General features: G+C 37.5%; 1 protein-coding gene across 1 annotated transcript in view; it reads right to left on the bottom strand.

Annotated features, from left to right (window-relative positions):
* Positions 1-14,475, bottom strand: part of LOC110298964 (interferon-induced very large GTPase 1-like) — a 40,773-nt gene that overhangs the window by 19,798 nt on the left and 6,500 nt on the right. Inside the window, exons 2-3 of the mRNA XM_029480085.2 lie at positions 13,193-13,316; positions 5,546-5,624 (exon numbers count right to left, since the gene is read on the bottom strand). The gene's annotated coding sequence lies outside the window, so the exon portion shown is untranslated. The remainder of the gene's footprint in view (positions 1-5,545; positions 5,625-13,192; positions 13,317-14,475) is intronic.

The following is a 14,475-nucleotide window of genomic DNA, read 5'->3' as shown; positions in this document are numbered from 1 at the left end:
ATATATAATATTATAATATATATTTTAAGCACACACACATAAACAAAGAAAAAGATGCCATGAGTTTGAAACAGAGTAAAAGCTGGGTGAATGGGGGGGTTTGGGGAGGAGGAAAGAGAATGAGGAAATGTAATTACATTATAATCTCAAAATACTTTTTCATTTTTTGTTTCTTAATTTTAATTAATTAATTTTATACCCAACCACAGTTTCTCCTCTCTCCTCTCCTCTCCTCTTATTTCTTTCCCCCTCCCCATCCACTCCTCCTGTTTTTCTTCAGAAAAGGGGAGGCCTCCCGTGAATATCAATCAGCCCTGTATATCAGGTTGTAGTAAGTCTAGGCATAGCCTTTCCTATTGAGGCTAGATGAGGCAGCCCAGTAGGAGGAAAGAGTCTAAAAACAGGAAACAAAGTCAGAGACAGCCCTTGCTCCCACTGTCAGGAGTTCTGCATGAAGACCAAGCTACTTCTCAAAATAATCTTAAAATTAGAAAAAAAACATCAAAAATGAATTGAAAACAAAAATGAAAACAAATACTAACAACAACAACAAAAACCCACAAAAGCTAGACATGTTTGCATTTGCCTGTAACCTCAGAATTGAAGAACAGAGACAAGTAGATCCTAGGATCTAGCTGGCTAGCAGGCCTAGTCACAGCATCACATTTCAGTTATTTGCATGTACCATACATTAGTTTACAGACAATTCAACTAGCTTCCTCCTAGGAACCTAGCAACAGCAACCTAGCAACAATTTACATCACCACCAGCAGCCAGGTAGGTCTGCTAGGTTACCCCAGCTTTGAGTTCTCTCTCTCTCTCTCTCTCTCTCTCTCTCTCTCTCTCTCTCTCTCTCTGTCTCCTCTCTCTCCCCCCTCTCTCCCTCTTTCTCTCCTTTGTCTCTCTTTTCTCCTCTCTATCTCCTCTTCCTCTCTCTTGTCTGTCTTTTCTTCTCTTTGAATTTTCACTATCTTTGTTTTTCTTTTATATAGAAACTTTGGCAGAATAGCAGCTGTACATAAAAGTGGGACAAAATTTTAGACCAGGGTCACCACATGGGTGAGCTACCTGAACTGACCAGTTCATCTCTGTACTGTTACCCAGTTTTTGCCATATAGGTTCTGTAGAAATTTCCTAATCTCACAGCCCAGTGGCAGTACCCTCTTGCTAGTCAGCAGTTCTTGTTTCCTTTCTGTTAAGCTCATAGCTGGGAACCTAAAAAGAGTTTAGAACTCTTCAAAAATCTCATCCTGCTGTTGTCTGTGAAATTTATTCTTCAAGGTTACAAATCAGATGATATAGAAGCCATTGAATCCAGGGTGGCTTTGGTGGCCATTGATGTAGCAATACAAAAACATAACACTCAACTCAAATGGGATATGCCAAATGTTGAGACCAGAAGTGAGACTGGTTCCTGGTAGGCAGCTGCATAGGGAGAGGTGATAAAGGTGGCACATTTCTAAGAAGGCAGGATTCTTCTTTATCCTCCTGACTTGAGAGGAAAGCCTGGCAGTTTAAAACAAAGTACATGTAGGCTTTTGACTCCCATCAGTAGGCCCCCTGCTGTGGACTAGCTCAACAAGTTCAAGGCCTACTCAGGACATGCCACACAACAGTTCTGGGCCAATCAACCACACTGGCTTCCTTCACATTGACCAACACTAAAGTAGGGGAGGAAGACTCTACAGAGGCAAAAAAAAACAAAAAAACAAAAAAAAAAACAAAAACAACCAAACCTTTAGCCCTCAGGAAGAGACTGGAGTCCCCTGCCTGGCTTTGTCAAGGGTCTTTTTTATTTTATTTTATTTATTTTTTTCTGTTTGCTGTGTGTATGCATTTCCCAACAACTTTCTCCAACTGTTGACTGTTGTTGTGTTGTGCATAGCCCTGGGGCTAATTGTATTTGATGTTAATTCTGTTCTCCTGTGAGGGGTTGAGAGGAAGGAATGAGTCAGCACTCAGGTGATGTCCTGTAAACCTGCTTCCCACCTTAATTTATAAAGGCTAGAGCCGGAGATGGGGTGGAGAAAGAGAGGTAGGTAGAGCTGAAGGTTTTTGGAGAGAAGGAGAGAGGGAGGACACAGAGGAGGAGGTGGAAAGAAAGTGGAGCAGAAGCACAGGACCTGGAGAAACTGCGAGTTCTAAGGGGTCTCTTATATGGGGAAGATGCTAGTGTAGTGGTAGGTCTTCCCACTCCAGGCCCACAGCATGTATGAGTTGTGTTTTCATTGCCCAGGTTTATTTGGGTTGGAGATTTACTGCAACATTGTTGTGTAAGGTATTTGGGATTTCTCTTCTGCTAATTGCTGTGCTCAAGAATTTTCCTACCTTTTTATTCTTTAAGTGGCAGAAAATTGAACCTGATCAAGGCCCCTCAGCATACCTCACCCATTAATATCAGCAATTATGGCCTGGGAACATAGATATAGGTTACCCAAATTCATGAAGTTTTTATAATAACAGAATGAAGAAAATCATGAATAGAGGCATTTTTTCAGTGCATTGGTGGAAACATTAAATAGGTAGTTAAAACAGAATGGTGAAATCTCAGGTAAAGGCCTCAGATGCTACCTGGTAACTAACTTTTGATCTATAGAAACTAGGTTTATGTTAATATATTCCAATAAACTTTTATCTGTTACTCACAGGATGTTAGGTCTGATAAAGAGGTGGGAAAGACCAATTAGGAGGCTAAAGAGAGCCCAAGGTAAATTGTAATTAGGCTGCGAACTTGAAACATCGCAAACTCCCCATAATCACTGAAATACTAATCAGTGAATCAGCTTTCCAGGTTTATTCTGAGGTTAGAACTTCTTTCTAGGAAATTTTAATCGAAATTATCAGGGATTCTATTCTCCAGAATTGTTACTCATTTGAAGTAATAATCTGCTGTTCTTAAGAAACCGTCAACCACTTTCTCCTGTATCAGTTTGATTATAGAATACGGTAAAACATCTTAAGTTTTGCAATCAGAATGCCCAGAATGTATGAGGATGTTCCAAAGAAATGCTTCCTTGCTCTGGCTGTCTGGATTGTTGAAGCACAACACTCCAAGGGATTGGAATTATTCCCAGACCACTTCACCAGGACACTGGAGCCTAAACAACTATGTGGCAAGGATGAGCAGGACACACCTTGACCAGGATAGGGAAAGCCAGAGGATAATGAGTTTGCAGCCTGGGTTTCTTATTGAGAATTTGTCTCAAAGCTAACAACAACTCTTCCAAAAGTAACTAAAGCCAAGTGATTATAGAAAATGATTCTGTGACAGGGCAAGACAGTGCAGAGTTTCCTTTATCTTATATTCTTGGCCAGGTTATTTCATGTTTAACTAGTATTTAATCTCCTTAATGGAGAATCTCATGGAAAATTTCTCAACTCTATTCTAGGACATGAGGCTAAGATACCCCATGTAATTTATCTTAGCTTATGTTAAACTGCATGCTTGTGTAATATCTACCTCCTAGCTGGCTGGAATACAGATTTTCAGTGGCTATTAATTGTGTCTGGGCGGTCACCTCTTGCAGGCTCCTGTAACAGTTGTTATGTATATTTACTTAACAATGAATGGGCTCTGCTTGTATCTGTTTTTGATATTTATTTCAGGCACAAACATATTTTTAAGTATTTCCACCCCAGCAAGCAAAGTCCCTCAACAAATGGACAGATGTATGTGTTCCACGTGCACCACTCCAGGGGGCAACAGAGATACTCTTATCCCCAAAGCAAATACAAATTTATCTCACATTCCAAAAGGAATGGACCTCTCAGTGAGGCTATAGGTAGACTAAAAGTAGCTGTTGTCCCAAACAATAGGTAGTGTATTCTTAGTTGTCTTGACATCCCAAGTAATTTCTTTCATATTCCTATCAAATGAAGATTTTCTGACCTCTAAGTACAAGCTCTCTCATGTCTTCCTTAGATCAGGCATAAAATTTTATTACTCCCCTATAGGCAGGAGCAATATTCAGCCTGAATAAGCTTTAAAAAATGGATCGTTGACTATCACCTACTCCTAAAATAAAAGGACCAAAGTCTTGGAATGGGAAAAAGAAGCTAGATAAAAAAGACAGAGAAAATTAATGGCCTGAGAGAAAATAAAGAAGTCTCTTTCCTTGGAATCTAGGTTGATTTTCCTGATGACTGAGAATTAAGAAACTTCAATAGAGCTGAGAGAGCCAAAATCAACTGTATAGATAATCTGTTTTCCTGAAGATGCCTAAAACAGGCTAAAACATTAACAAGTGAACTATATTTACTTAGGACAAGAACGTTTGTAATTTTTAGCTTTGTCAAACTATCACTTCTCCATATCTGAATAATGTACCTAGTAAAAACACAGTTTCATTCACAAAACTGAAAGAAAATTCTTTAAGATAAAATTAAGTAAACCAACTTATATATGTTTAACTTTTAAGCTTTTTTTAAAAAGGTGTGCTTAGCTTAATCTTAAACCTTGATATAAATCATACCTTTTGAGGACTGTAAGATAGCCACATAATGGCATGTATAGCCATTTTAAAGGCACTTAAGAGTGGCATTCCTCTCTCTCTCTCCCTCTCTCTCTCTCTCTCTCTCTCTCTCTCTCTCTCTCTCTCTGTGTGTGTGTGTGTGTGTGTGTGTGTGTGTGTGTGTGTGTGTGTAAAGTACAGGACTTAGCTCTCAGCTCGTTGCTTCAACATCTGCCTGCATGCCACCTTGCTCCCCACCATAATGATGGCCCTCTAAACTTCTGAAACTAAGCAAGCCCTCAATTAAGCATTGCTTTGTAGGAGTTGCCTTGGTCATGTTCTTTTCACAGCAATAGAGCAGTGGCTAGACAGAAGAGAAGTGGCCTAGACAGGACTTCCCTGATTTTGCCTTGTGGGGCTTTAGTCAGAAAAGGCCCGCCAAGGGAGGGCCTGCGACTGGCACCCAAAGCCGGCACTCTCAGAAACCTGCACAGGATACCAGAGAGCCAGATTCAACAGTGGCGCTGCTGCTGAGCGACTATGGGCCTCCTATCTGGAATTCATAGTGGAGCCTTAGTTGGAGAAGAGGTGCTTAGTCCTGCTGGGACTAGATGCCCCAGGGTGGGGTGGTACCCAAGGTGAAACTTCCCCTTTAAGGATAGGACTGGGAGGAGGAGAAGGAGGGGGAGCTGTGATTGGGATCTAATGTGAATGAATATAAAATTAAATTGTGAAAAAACAAAACAGAAAAGGGGGGGGAGGGGTTGGAATCTAAAGAAGGCAAAAACAAAACAAAACTTGATCCAGTGAGGCATAGCTGCACATGTCTTTTATTCCAGCACCTGAGAGGCCAAGAGTGGTAGATCTATGTGAGTTTGAAGCCAGCCAGTTTTTCATAGTGCATTTCAGGGCAGCCAAGGCTATGTAGAGAATCCTGTCTCAAAAACCAACCAACCAACCAACCAACCAACCAGCCAACCAACCAACGAACCATAAAAATCTCCAAAAACCACTTGACTAAACTAATATAGCAGAAAAGAAAAGAACAAGACTGAACAAAACAGCCAAGCTAATCAGGAGGTGATGGCACATACCTGAAATTATGGTAGGCTGAAATGTGAAGATGATCAGTTTTAGGGCAGGGATACTTAGTGCATTCCAAGTCAGCCTGAGCTGCATAACAAGAAGTCATCTTATAAACAAAATAAGACAACATAGAAGGAATAAGGCAACAACAACCAAATAGGATTACATATTTCCTATCTCATAGTACTTATTCACTGAAATCATTATTCAGAGATTTCAAACACAAATGTAAAAAGTTGCATAGTCTTAGAAAACCCGATTGTTTTAGAGCAAACTTTGTTTTTAATGTAATAAAAAAAAAACTCAACAAAGATAACAGGGAGTATAGGAATTATCTTGGTGAAGTAAAATATCTGTTTAACTGGCTAATTACTCAGAGATAAAGGAACTCTTTCATTATTTTCCTGTTTGAGCAACTGAGTACTCTCAGGAATACTTATTCTCACAGAAATTACTGAACCTAAGCTCCAAAATGTGTTCAGTCAAACATCTTCTATTCACCAATATGACTCCTTCAGGAAATGTTAAAAATAAAAGTAATTTATTTGAAATTATTTAATTGACATTAATGCCAAACCTTTGTTTCTGAAATAATTAGTTGACATCAATTTTATGACTTTGAAATCTCTTGTCCTTTGTATTTGTCCTCATTTTAATTGCAAAAGAGTAAAATGTCACTGTCATAGCTAGGGTTTCTATTGCTGTGAAGAGGCACCATGACTACGGCAACTCTTAGAAAGAAAAGCATTTAATTGGGCCTGGCTTACAGGCCAGAAGTTTAAGTCCATTATCATCACGTGACGTACAGACATACATGGTCTTGGAGAGGTAGTTGAAAGTTTTACAGCTTGATCTGCAGGCAGCAGGAAGAGACAGTGATATATTGGGCCTGGTTTGAGCTTTCTGAACCTTCAAAGCCCACCTTCAGTGACACACCTCCTCTGACAAGACCACACCTAATCCAACAGACTACATCTCCTAATAGTGCCACTCCCTATGAGTCTATGGTAGCTATTTTTATCTAAACCACTACAGACACTATTAATTTTACTTGAAAATCTTCATCACCACCAAAACACTGCCATTTTTGAAAAGTGGGATTGGAATATTTTTTATAGAGGAGTATTTGTTATGTACTTTTGATTGATATATTGCATCTATACATGGTACAATGTGATTCACATATACATTGAGTAGTGATCAATTCATAGTTATTAGTGGACCTGATACTTTAAATTGTTTCACTTTTTAATAGTTGCATTATTTAAATTTCTCTTTTTTGGTCACCAAAACATATTCCTCCCTCAAATAATAAAACATCACAACTGATTCTGTTTATCAAAACTGTGCCCCTTGGCCAAACCTTTCCTTCTTTGAGATTCCTAATAGTTGTAATTTTTATGAGGTCAATCTTTCAAGATTCCACTTAAGAGAGAGATCATGCAGGGCCTTTTCTTCTGTGCTTTGACTAATTTCACACAATAATGTTCCCTCTAGGTTTGTCTACATTGCTACAAATGAGAGGATTTTATACTTTCTTGGTGAGTAATTTTCTATTTTTTTCACATCTGACTGATTTTATATTTTGGCTGCTATAAATGGGACTGTCTTTAATGTGAGAGTTCATATATCTTTGTGACATGATAATTTCATTTTGTTTGGTTATATGTTCAGCAGATGGTCTATAAATTTGCTCTACTGTTAGAATAATTGGGGGCTATATACTCTATCTGTAATAACTGTCTTAATTGACACTCTTACCAAATCACAAGTCTCTCTTATATCTTTTCTAGTATTTGTTAATATTATTTTTAAAACGTTTCTATTTTATGTGAGTGGGTGTTTTGACTAGATATCTATCTGTGCATGATGTGGGTGTGTGGTGCCTGGTGCCTGTGGAAGTTAGAAGAGGGAATTGGATTTCCAGGAGCTGGAGTTATAGGCAGTTACAAGCTGCCATGTGTGTGCTGGAATTTAAACCCAGGTTCTCTAGAAGAGCAACTAAAGCCCATGTGCTATCTCACCAGCACTTAAGAGTGTGATTTATAATTTTGTATTTTTTGGTAACACCCATTTTCAGTAGAATGAGTTCTTATGATTTTTATTATATTACTCTGACTGATGATACTGACTACTTTCCACACATCTATGGGCCATTCATATGTTTTCATTTGGGACATTATAATCCAAATCTTTACTTCATTTTACTTTTTCAAATGAATTTTTGGGTTCTTTCTTTATTACAAATTTACTTCTTGTCACTCCCATTTTGTTGGGTGGCTCTTTGCCCTGCTTGTTGTTTCTTTTGCTGTACACAAACTATTTTTTTTTGTCTATATATTTTTTTCAATAAATACAAGGTTGACCAGTTTTCCCTCCTTTAGTTTAGTTTTGTTTTGTTTTTTGTTTTTTCCATGTGGTTGCTGGGATTTGAACTCTGGACCTTCAGAAGAGCAGTCGGGTGCTCTTACTCACTGAGCCATCTCTCCAGCCCGAAACACTGATTTTTAACATGAGAAAAAAATACACAGAGCAAGAGAAGGACACACTTTTCAGTAAAATGATTCTGAAGAAACTTTATGACTGTATATAGAGGACTCAACCTAAATACCTGTCTCTTACCATTTACAAATACCAACTCAAGATGCCTCAAGGAATTAATCATAGAACCTAAAACTATGAAACTATAAGAAAACGCAGATAAAATGTCTTAGGTCATTAGTCTGGGCAATATTTTAGATGATATTACTCCATTTGGGAACATGTATGACAAAAATTAAAATTGGGCTGGATAGATGGCTCAGTGGTTAAGAGCACTAATTGCTCTTCCAATCCAAATGTCTCACAACCATCCGTAAGGAGATCTGGCGCCCTCTTCTGGAGTGTCTGAAGACAGCTACAGTGTACATACATATAATAAATAAATAAATTAAAAAAAAATCAGTGTTTCAGCAACATGGTTCAGTAAGTGAAGGTGCTTGTTATCAAGCCTGAGTTCACTCCCCAGGAGACACACACACACACACACACACACAAAATAAATAAATAAATAAATAAATAAATAAATAAATGAATAAATAAATAGTAAACAAATAAATAAATGTAGAAATTAAAAGGAAAAATTGGCTAGGATTCGGGATTTTGCTTAGTTTTAAACAGCATGCCCAGGAAGCTTGGTCTAATGCACCATAAAGAAAAATGAGTTGGCTAGTTCAAGTGTGGTAAATTTCAAGATTGTTCTTTCTAATTCTGCAAAGAAAGATGTTATTTTGGCAGAGATTTATTCTATAATTACCCTGGTTTGGATAGGCATTTTTAAAATCATTTATTATATTTCATATATATGAGTACATTGTCGCTGTCTTCAGACACACCAGAAGAGGGTATCAATTCCTGTTAAGGATGGTTGTGAGCCACAGTGTGGTTGTTGGGAATTGAACTCAGGACCTCTGAAAGAACTGTCAGTGCTCTTAACCACTGAGCCATTTCTTTAGCTCTAGATATCTCAATAACAGTATTTCTTTCAATCTATGAACACAGGTTACCTTTCCATCTGTTTATATTCTTTTTAATGCCATTAATTATTAGTTTATACTTTTCATTATGAAGATTTTTACATATTTGCATAAATGTATTTGTAGATTATCTTGTGATGATTACTGTAAACAAAATTATTGCCCTGCTCCCCCTTAGATTATTCACTGTTAAGACACATAAATGTTATAGATCTTTATTAATTTTGTGTTCTGAAAACTTACTCAAAAGTTTTTTTTAAACACAACACATAAAATTTGTTTTTCATGCATACAATCCTTTGTATAGGATTTGTCTTCTACAAATTTTCTTCAGTTTTTCTGCCACTCAGGTTTCTTTTGTCCTTTACTTTTTGTCTTATTCATTTTGAGACAGTCATTTACTTTAAAACAAATTGCCCTTTTTACATTTAGTAAAACAAAACAAAACAACAAAAAAAAAACATTCCTATAGTTTAAAGTTTCTCCTTACAAAAATCATAATTTTCTTGGAAGTTTGCACATATATTTCTCTTATTATCCTAATTTAATTACCTGTAATAATTAGATTAATAGTAATGTAATTTTTAAAATATTTACTTATTTTATTATTTTACATGTTTTGATTGCATGAATGTGTGTGTACCACATGTATGCCTGGTACCTGTGGACATCTAAAGGGAATATCAAATCTCTTGAGATTGGAGTTACAGATGATTTTGAGCCACCATGTACGTACTGGAAATTGAACCCAGGTCTTCTAAAAGAACTACAAGTGCACTTAATCTCTGAGCCAACTCTTCAGCCCATCCTTAGTAATCTAAACTTATCATGCATAATAGGAACCAAGTAACTGTGAAGTGCCATTCCAGCACTCAGCGATCACACAGTCTTTGAATCATAGCTTCTAGAAGCATGATTCTCTCACAGTCAGCTTTTCATTGCACAGACATGTTTCCTTGAAATTTTAAATAATTTCTGTTATTTCTTTATTAAACTAAAGAGCAAAATTTGGGGTTTTTATAGATTTAGGAGTTATGTTGTTGGTATAGAGCTCCCTAAGCCTTTTTCAAATTATATACTATATATGATATTTATTTATTCAGGGTTCTAGGTATGCTTGAAAAATATTCTACCAGTGAGTTCCATCCTTATCCCAACTCACTTGGATTGCTTATGAAGATGAGACTATAAACAGTATGTCACCATTTTAAATTATTTTTCTTACTGATAAATTTTATATTTTTGTGTTAATCACAGCCATGGAATGTTATGCATATCTGTCACATTTGATGGTGAAATCTCTTGAGACATTTCTGCCTTAATGGAATCACAAATAATTTTATTTTTTGTAAAGATTAAGTAATTCTTGGTGAACTTGAAAACATCTGGGTTTTGTATTTTCTTCAGTACTTACTGTATGTGGGACAGATAACTTTATAAAGGGGAGAGAGATTTGTTCACGTCATGCTTTTGTGTCTGTATCAGCTCAGTTCTGGTGAGGGCTGTATCCTGTATGTCAGCTATGGTGGTCATAGCTGACCTAATGAGACCAAGCTTACTCCTTGTGGAGCAATCTTCACACTTGAGTTACTAAGGATTGTTGCTTGTAAGTTTTAAAACATGCTTGCTCCTTTGCCTGGGGACTTGCTCTCAGCTTAACTCCCAGATCTCATTCAACCAGCCTGGACTTGTGACTTAGCTCTGCCAACTGCCAGTTAGCTGTTCCCCCACCCCCATGCCCCAGGAACAGAGATCCTCCAGTCACTCATACTTTGCCAAACCGTCAACAACCACACTGGCTGCCCACTTTCTCCTCCTACCCACCTTAGCATTACGGATGGAAAACAGTAGACAGCTTTATTATTGTAAATCTATCCAAATAACTCAGTGGCTGGGCAAATAATTTCCTGCCCTAATCTTATCAACTGGTTTTCTCCATTTTCTTTGGCTACCCACTCTTAGCTGAGGCTACAAACTCTAGGGCCCCCAAGACCTATATGTCTGCTGCTTCTTCCTTGCTCCAAAACCTTGTTTGAAAACTTTGTTCTGTTCCACTTCTCTTCCTCTTGGGACCCAGAAGCCCCATCTTTTCCCTTCTTCCAACAATTGACACAATCAAGAACCAACTAGGAAATTGACACTTCCCTCTACAAAGGGTGACATGAAAAAAACATCTCTTAATTCTATTGACCTTAGGACCTTACAGTAGGCCCTACCCTTAAAGCTCCACTGTCCTATGATATTGTCACTCTGGACATCATGTCTAAACACATGAATGGGGGAGGCAGGCTGTATTGTATTGTTCTTAATTTTCTGAAGCAACATTTCACTCATATATGTACTTGTTTTTGTTTAGATCAGTAAATTAGAGCTTTTACAATTGACTTTTGACCATTATGTATGTGGGTAAGGAATACCACTTGCATGTCATGTACCGACATACATACACAGAGCTGAGAGCTTCCATTTAAATGTGCTGGGTACAAAACTAACTTATTAAAGGGTTCTTGGATCTCAATTCTCTTTTCTGTTAAACAAAACAAGGTTTTCTTCCTCGATTGCTAAATCTTTTACCTATTTGTTTAAAAGGTACCGCATTTTCTTTTCCAAGGAATTTTTGAAAGAGCAATCTTCATTTCTTTTAATATTTTGATGCTTTTGCACATCAACTAAACAATGTGCTTCATTATCCTGGTAGCACTTTATATTCTTAGAAAAATCTGTATTGTTATGCAATAATTATGGTGGATCAAAGATCATTAAAATTTAGCAGTAAAACAAATAAAACACAAAATTACTCTAAAAAGGTGATACTTGCTTATCTACAAGTACCACGCCTGCATTAGATCTTTTTATTATAGCATTTTGACCCTTCCTAAGTGATAGAAGACTAGTGCTTTGATAAAGGAAGGAATTGAAAAAATTTTAAAAATAGTGAGAAAAATTAAAATCAGAAATGAAGTTTATTTTTCTGTCTATCACACCAGACATTTTCTGAATGTTGTCGTTTATGATATGAGAGGAAGTTGTGATTATAGGTCTCTAGGCTAAAAAATACCCACCAGAAGGTATATAGAGCAATTTAATTTGTTCTGTGGCTTGAAGTTTGAATTAGATAAAAGTTCTAAGAGGCAGTTATTTTCAGCAGAGTAGAGAAAGCATGCATCTCTTCATGTGGACAATGAGCAGGTCAGGCTTTGTGTGCTGTGCTCAGAAGTCAAGGGTGTCTTCCTTATGAGCATGAGCCTCTCACTTCAAGTTTTCACTGTTATGTGACTGATCCTAAAGTCAGGGTTTTTTTTTTAACACTTTGTTTTCTAGGAATTCACCGATGTGGGCCATTGGCAGTGCTTTCTTTTTTCAGTTTTGCTGAAAAAAGATGGAACAACATAGAGTGGAATATAGACATTATTTCTCATATATAAATCTTAGAAAATATCATAAAAACTTCTGTCTTTTCAAATAAGTTGGCAAATTATTCTTGGAAATAATTTAATTGACACAGAGCATCACTTCAAAAATCAAGCATTAATCTAATACCTAAATGAGGTCTCTATATAAACATTTTCTTTAAGTTTTTAAAATTAGTCTTGAACTACATCAACTTATATCTGAAAGGTTTCAGGTTTGGACTTTATGGGGACACTGAGGTGGACTGTCTTATTTAACATTTTATCCTTAATTTTGAGGTAAGGTTTCTCTACATAGTATGGGCTGCCTCCAAGTCATAGAGATATGCCAGCTTCTGCCTCCTGCATTCTGGAATCAAAGGTATGCACCACTGTGCTCAGCTTATGTTCTCTCTCCCTCCCTTCATTTCTTCCTTCCTTCCTTTCTTCCTTTTTGAAGAGATTAATTATTAGAAGAGATTAATGTCATAGCAGGACAGTAGCATGGAAGGAGCTCTGAGCAGGATTAGGTTCCTGTGCAAGAGTGGGGATTCCTTCATAGGTTGTCTTTGTCAGGGTTTCTATTGCTGATATGAAACACTATGAACAAAAGCAACTTGGGTAGTTTATTTTGCTTATTCTTCCACATTTCTATTCAGCATTAAGGCAGGGACTTGGAGATGATGCAGAAGCCATGAAGAGTGCTGGTAACTGGCTTGCTCCTCATTGCACTTTCATGTTCTCCACTTACTTATGGCTGATAGTTGAAGGACAAGGCAGGGATGTGCGCAGAGTGGGACTTTTCTCTCTTGGTGGTGAGGAGAAGAATGGGAAACTGTAGAGCTGACCGGATTCTTGCTGACTCGTGAAGCTGTCTGGAAGTATGGGATTGAACATAATTTAGCTTTGAAAAAAGAAAAAAGTAACTCAAGGGGCTAGCATGTAGGGTGGGCTCTAAGGAATACACATCAGTAATGACGCCGGTGGAGAACATAGACTTAACCGCTTTTGTAGGCTGAGAATTTGGCATTTTTTTTCTGATCTAGAAGTTTGGCCTGAAGGAAATGCACTTGGAGGCACAGTGGGTTTTTCCATTGGAGAAGCAGTGGCTGGTGAAGGATTGCAGCCCTTCAGGTGCCTGGTTGTGAGGAGGTGAAGAATGACCGGAAGGGAGTTCACTCCATCCCTAGACCAGGGGTATCGGAGTGGGCAATTGGGGTTTTTCCAAAGAAAGAGGACTTGAGTGTCACCTGGAGAAGTAAGGCTTGATCAGAACAGGGAATTTCACTAGAAAGGAAAGCTGTGCGAAACTATTTATCTCAGAGAGAAGTTGTGTAACCAAAATGGAGGTGCTTACAAGATGGTGGCCATGGTTAACAGTATCCACAACGTTTTCATGTGCCTAGAGATTTGCCTATATGTGTCTCTTTCTTTCCTTGTATCTTCAGTTGTATTCTATTTCCATAAACGTTTTCAAGTTACAAAGTTGCATTTTATTGAAAAAAAAAAAAAACTGTGTCCATTGTTAACTGATCCCAGTAAAGACAGGGAAATTATATATCTAGATTTCTCTAGCAATTCTCTTCTAACTAAATAAACTTAAATGTTAAATCCTATGTGACAAAAATGAACTTATTCTGCCTTTTGACCGGGTTAAGTTTTCATGGTTTTCTTATTGCTTTCTTTTTAAAAAAATCTTCTCTCTAGCCCCTATTCTTTTTCTACTTCTTCTTCTTTTTTTTTTTTTTTTTAATTGAGTATTTCTATGTTGGTCTGATTCCTGGACCCGGCTGGCTCAAATTTACAGAGATACTCCTCCTTTTGCCTCTTGAGTATTGGGACTGAAGTCATGAGCCACTATACCTGGCTTATTTTTAGTAGTTATGTCATCTTCCCAATCTTAAAGCCTCTGATGTTTATCTCCCTCCTCTCCTCTGTTCCTGTGTTCCTTTTCCCTTTCTCTCTTTTGTTGGGAGCTATTAAGGCAACACTATTGTCCTGATCTCTGAATTCGGCCTCCCCGCCCCCAGAAGA

This window comes from Mus caroli, unplaced genomic scaffold (genome assembly GCF_978045245.1).
Source record: "Mus caroli unplaced genomic scaffold, Mus_caroli_1 scaffold_8, whole genome shotgun sequence".
NCBI lineage: Eukaryota > Metazoa > Chordata > Mammalia > Rodentia > Muridae > Mus > Mus caroli.
This window is presented reverse-complemented; position numbering and strand designations above follow the sequence as displayed.